General features: G+C 38.9%; 1 pseudogene; it reads left to right on the plus strand.

The window, feature by feature from the left end:
- Positions 1-2,165: 2,165 nt before the first annotated feature.
- LOC100990595 (ADP-ribosylation factor-like protein 2-binding protein) lies at positions 2,166-2,695 on the plus strand (annotated as a pseudogene).
- Positions 2,696-6,076: the final 3,381 nt, after the last annotated feature.

The raw sequence follows: 6,076 nt of genomic DNA on the forward strand, positions 1-6,076 counted from the left end.
GAAAGATCAGGATGAGAATAGGAGAAATGAGCAAAGGGAAGCATGAAGAAAAGTAAAAGGAAGAGGAAGAACAAGCATAAAGGAACAAAGATGAAGTGGGGGAAGCTCCATGTGCTGTGTGTGAATGTGTGTGGCATGGGTGAGTGCTCAGGGACATCGGCACCAAAGAGTAAGTCACTTCTATTTTCTCAACATTTAAAATATAGACTATATACCTGATGTGCACTTGAGTGGCATTAATTGATAGTGATTTACTTTATTAAAAGTATCATATTCACCATTATGCTTTCAATTCAGTTATAAAGTTGCACTGAATGACCTGTTCATTTGGATTCATTTATGTTCAAGAGGAGGAATGAAATAGAATAAAATATAAATAAATGTATTTTCACAATTGTCATTAATTATTTTAAACTACGCAAAAATATTTTCCTTATGTCTCACTTTAGGAAAAATTCTAAATGAAAATTTAACCTCATATATTAGAGAGGAAAAATGTTTTGTCATTTAAAAATAATTAATATACTCTTTTTAAAGTAGGATAGGAAACAAGATTCTCAACACATAATGTGACTGCTCAATTTTAAACTCATATCTGCCAAGGATATTTTCTTGGTCATGTTCTCCTCTCTGAGCTCACTCTAAGCAATGCCCTTCGGTTTCACAACTTTAACTCTCACTTTGTAATGGGTAATTTAAATTTCCTCTCTAGGCCCTGAGCTCTAAATATAAACCTAGAACTGCAGCATCCCTCTTACCTAAAATCAATGTTTTAAATTTCTTCAATATTCATCTACTAGGCCGGGCGTGATAGCTCACGCCTGTAATCCCAGCACTTTGGGAGGCCAAGGCGGGTGGATCACGAGATCAGGAGATGGAGACCATCCTGGCTAACACGGTGAAACCCCGTCTCTACTAAAAATACAAAAAACAAAATTAGCCAGGCGTGGTGGTGGGCGCCTGTAGTCCCAGCTACTCTGGAGGCTGAGGCAGGAGAATAGCGTGAACCCGGGAGGCGGAGCTTGCAGTGACCCGAGACCTGCACTCCAGGCTGGGCAACAGAGCGAGACTCTATCTCAGAAAAAAAACTAGACAATATGACAGCACAACCCTTCTGTTAAAAAAATAAACTTGTAATGAATCATTATTATGAAAGATTGTTCAGTCTAAACTCCCCATTTGATTCGTCAAAACTGTTCAAAGTTTTGGTCTCAGACTGTCTTTGTAATTTCCTTCCACCACTATCTTTCCTGTACATCATATTCCACACAATCTGAGGTTGCTATTTGTCATTGACATCTTGCAGTTTCTCTCTGTGTGCCTGATCATCTTTACTCCATAGGGCAGCCATGGACATGTTCCCTTCAGATCTCTTTAAGAAAACCTGCTATAGGGAGCAGAGTTAACTGAAAGCCTGCAGCAGCCAGTCCTGTGAATGCTGAGACCACATTTTCCTGGGGCTACTGTTAACCAGTGACTCAGCATAGTAGAATTATGAGTGCTAGCCCATTTCTGCCCTGTGCAATATGTCTCAAATAGGCAACTTTGATTCATGGAACCCCAATCATCCTGCTGGAGACTTTCTGAGAACAATGCTACAGCCTAGAGCTCTTCCTATCTAATTCTTCCCTCTCTCCTTTTAAAAAGAACAGACATGCATCATGTTCTGAGGCTTTCTTTATCTACTCTTACACCTTCACCCTTTATTCTTCATAAGTGTCTCCCCTAATAAATGTCTAGTACACATAGTCCCATGTTGGTGTCTGCTTCTCAGAAGACCCAAGGTGACAAACACTTCTCATCTTTGTGTATCTACTTCTACTCATCCTGCAAGATTGAATTCAAATACAATTCATCAGCAATTCTCCAATTAATTATCTGAGAGCAGCTCTTTTTCTCCTCTGATATATCCTTTCATTCCTCTTTTTATGGTATTTTATTCCTTTAAAAATGTATGAATATGGGATGTTTGGACCCACAGTGGCAGTGGCTGCTGTGCATGCCAACCTATGCATGGTGGCAGCTGGGGAGCCCAAGGTTGGGCCTCTCCCGCAGGTGCTGACCTAGCTGGGTTGTGAGTGGACAGTGGCCTCAATGGCCAGCCAGCCAGGTTGAGGCTTTGGAGAACAGAGCAGAGCCTGGGCCCAGGCCTGAGCCAGGGCAGGATGGGTGCCCAACAGCCCCTGGCCCACCTGGTGGGTAGGGCAGCAACAGTGGCCTCCTTAGATGAAGAGAGCTTTGCACTGTACTTAACCTCTAATGCAGAATTTGATGCTGTGATAGGATATTTAGAGGATATTATCAAAGATGACAAGTTCTAGTTATTAGAGAAATTTCATGGACAAGTACTACTGAGAGTTTGCAGATGCAGAAGAAAATAAACTCAACTTCATGCCTATTTTTAATGAATATATTTCTTTGGTAGGAAAGTATATAGAACAGCTGCTGGAGAGGATTCCTGGATTTAACATGGCAGTTTTCACAGCAACATTACAGCACCATAAGGATGAAGTGGCTGGTGACATATTCAACACGCTGCTCACATTTATAGATTTTTCTGGCTTTTAAAGAAATATTTCTGGACTACAAAGCAGAAAAAACAGGCCAGGGACTGGACTTAAGCAGTGGTTTAGTGGTGACTTTGCCGTGCAAATCATCTTCTATGCCAGCTTCCCAGAACAATCTGCTGCACTAAGTTCCTGCCTCCAGGCAATGAATGGGAGCATTCTGGACGTCACTGGCCCAGTAGGCCAATAGGCTCAGCTAATTATCACAGAAGAATACATCTTAAATAGACTGACTCTGTTCTGCAACTCTTCATTCATGTCAAGTATTGATGGGTCAAAACCAAAATGATCTGACACTCCTAGACCTCTTTCTCCTGAAACACTTTTCTGTATTTTATAACCTTAGTACTCTTCCCCAAGTGCTCAGTAACCCTAGTATTCCTCCCCTCCCCAACTAGACACCTCTTTCAGGTGCTCTGAGTCAGATTCCTCTGAAGCAAGCCCATGTCAAGCATTCCACCTAGCGGGGCCCTTCCCCCAGTATATGTGTTGGTATGTCAACACATCTACCATCACCAACTCTTCTTGTCCTGGCAGGCTCTGCATGAATCTCTTTGTGCACTCACAGTTCTTTTTTATATGAGTCAGAGTTTCGGTCCTTCAGCCTCAATGGGGCTTTTGAGTATTTGGGAGTACTTACCTAGGGTGTTCCTCAAGCCAGCTGCCTGCCTTGAGATTTCCGAATCTCCCATGTTCACAGCTTGTCTTGGCTGTAGGCATCAACAGAAACAGTGAAACTGTATCAGGACTGTTTCTGGAAGTCTTTTTGAACCATTATTTTTGAAAAAAAATATAGATGAATATGCAGGCTAACCTAGTAAATATAATCTTGAAATTTCCATGATTACCCACTTAAAGATCAAAGTATCCTATGCCATGTGCTTTTTAGTTGTTAATGCTATGAAGAAAAAAATGCTTTCTATATTGGTGTTCAATTATATCTTATTGAGCACCAATGAATGTATACTGTGTGCTGGAAGCAGACCAACAGATATTCTGTTATTATAGCATGTTAAGTGTGTTTATGCATGATTGTGGAAAATGTTTTCCATATAAACCAGTTTGTTAGATTTTTCTGTTGGGGTAGGTAGGGACTCCGTGATTTCTTCTTCCTGTCAAAATCTTTCCTATCAAGATGGTGTTTCAGTAGCCTAGCTCAACATGAGTAGGAGATAGTAAACAGCTTTACTGGTCATCTGTCTGCTTTGGTTTAGTACAATGTTTGGTAGAATATTATTTATCAGAAATCACATATGTCACATCTGTATAAGAAGAAGAAACATAGTTGTTCAAGCCCCAATGTGTAACTTTGATTTTTTAAAGTAAAAATAAGAATCTGTATTGAATTTGGATATTCTGGTTTTAAAGGATTAGTTACAAGCTATATATTTTTCTGTACTGATGTGTTGTTTATTTATACTTTGATACCATGAGTAGAAAAAAATATGAATATGTTTTATGTTGAAAACTAACATAAAACCATTGTCTGCAATAATTTAAAGACAATTATCCTTATCAAAAGAGAGTAAACATATAGGCTAAGATTTGAAAAATGATTGGTGAGCTTAACTTCAAAAACCTGGGTAAGCATAAAACTAATTTGAATATCATAATGATTCCTTCATGTCCGACAGTCTCCTGAATGATATGTAGTTGTATGATTACCCATAAAATATCTTTAGTCTTCAAGGAAAATTGACATTCCAGGAATTAGTAACAAATCAGTCCTGTAGATTCCCATTCTCCTTGCTCATCAGTGTAGTCATGGAACTACATGTACTCTACTTTGAGATTAATAGTACAGGACTATCATCTTTTTGGACACCAAGATTCATATGAGGATCTTCTTCTCTTCATCGTTTTATCTTTCTTTCGCCTCCCTTTCTTTCTTCCCTATTGCAGCCTATCACTCTACCCTTCTCTCCTTTTCCTTCTTCCATTCCTATATTTTACTTTCATCACTTTAACGTAAAATATAATACAGCATAAAAAGAACGCTAATGGGAGAATGACTAGGTGCCATCAGAGGACAGAAGATTATTTCTGAAGACAGGATTGAGGAGGTACATCGTGAGCTCCGTTTTTAAGAAAGATTAAAGGCCAGGTGCAGTAGCTCACACCTGTAATCCCAGCACTTTGGGAGGCTGAGGCAGGCAGATTACCTGAGGTCGGGAGTTCGAGACCAGCCTGACCAACATGGAGAAACCCCGTCTCTACTTAAAAAAATAAAAATAAAAAAAAATTAGCTGCATGTGGTGGTGCATGCCTGTAATCCCAGCTACTCAGGAGGCTGAGGCAGGAGAATTGCTTGAACCCGGGAGGCAGAGGTTGTGGTGAGCCAACATTGTGCCATTGCACTCCAGCCTGGGCAAGAAGAGCAAAACTCTGTCGAAAGAAAAGAAAGAGAGAAAGAGAGAGAGAGAGGAAAATTTCTAGGCAAAAGTAACATTTGCAGTAATAGAAATAAAGAAAAGGGGACATATTACTTGCTGGTACTGGTGAAGATTTTAAGATTTTATATGTGTTAATAGATACATATTAAATCTACATAGATAATATAATACATAAGACAATAAAGTTTATGTTGCAAAGAATAGGGAAATACATCTTTTATGTCATAATAGTACATTTGAAAATTTTCCTGATAGTAATACTGAACTGATGGAGGGTTTAGGCTGGAGATAAATAATAAGATTTAGATTTAGGAAAGATAATTTTGCTGGTGATTTAATGATGGACTAGGGGAGAGGGCTTGAGTAATACCTGGCATAATACAGATAGTGCACCAATATGTATTTTAATACATAACTACATTTGCAAATAAATAGACATGCAGTCTATTCATACAGGAACTTATTGGCATCCACTGATATGCTTAGCACTGTAGCATTCTCAAATTATTACAAAATATTTACTTGGATATTACCTTAGCTTGGAAATTAGTTCATACATTCAAATAATATGAAATGTGGACCATCTCCATAATAGTGGTTTTAAAAAGGTAATACTTAGGGAGTGTGAATCAAGTAAGAATGTTGTCATAGGTCAATGTTAGAAAGGAATCCTGGTAACTCACAAGAAAAAGTCTGTTTATGATTGAGGCTAGCCTTGGACTGCAAAGAACTATTTAAAGGGAAATTTGGAGGATTTATTTATATTACCACAAAATTGGAGGAAAAAGCAGCAACATTATTAGTAAAGAATCCTCAAACATGCCTCCTGAAGCCCTCCTATGCCAGCACTCTCCTAGATGACTCATGTTGTCAAAAATATTATGCATTTCAGAACATCTGAAACTTCTGGTAGGACTGTGATCTCAAGCGTGGCTGTAAGGGCCTCTCCTTAAGATGTGGGTGCTGCCTCATGGTGCCATGTTGGTAGCCAGTGATGGTTTTTTTTATTATTATTATACTTTAAGTTTTAGGGTACATGTGCATAATGTGCTGGTTAGTTACATATGTATACATGTACCATGCTGGTGTGCTGCACCCATTAACTCATCATTTAGC

Source organism: Pan paniscus, chromosome 4 (genome assembly GCF_029289425.2).
Source record: "Pan paniscus chromosome 4, NHGRI_mPanPan1-v2.0_pri, whole genome shotgun sequence".
Classification (NCBI taxonomy): domain Eukaryota; kingdom Metazoa; phylum Chordata; class Mammalia; order Primates; family Hominidae; genus Pan; species Pan paniscus.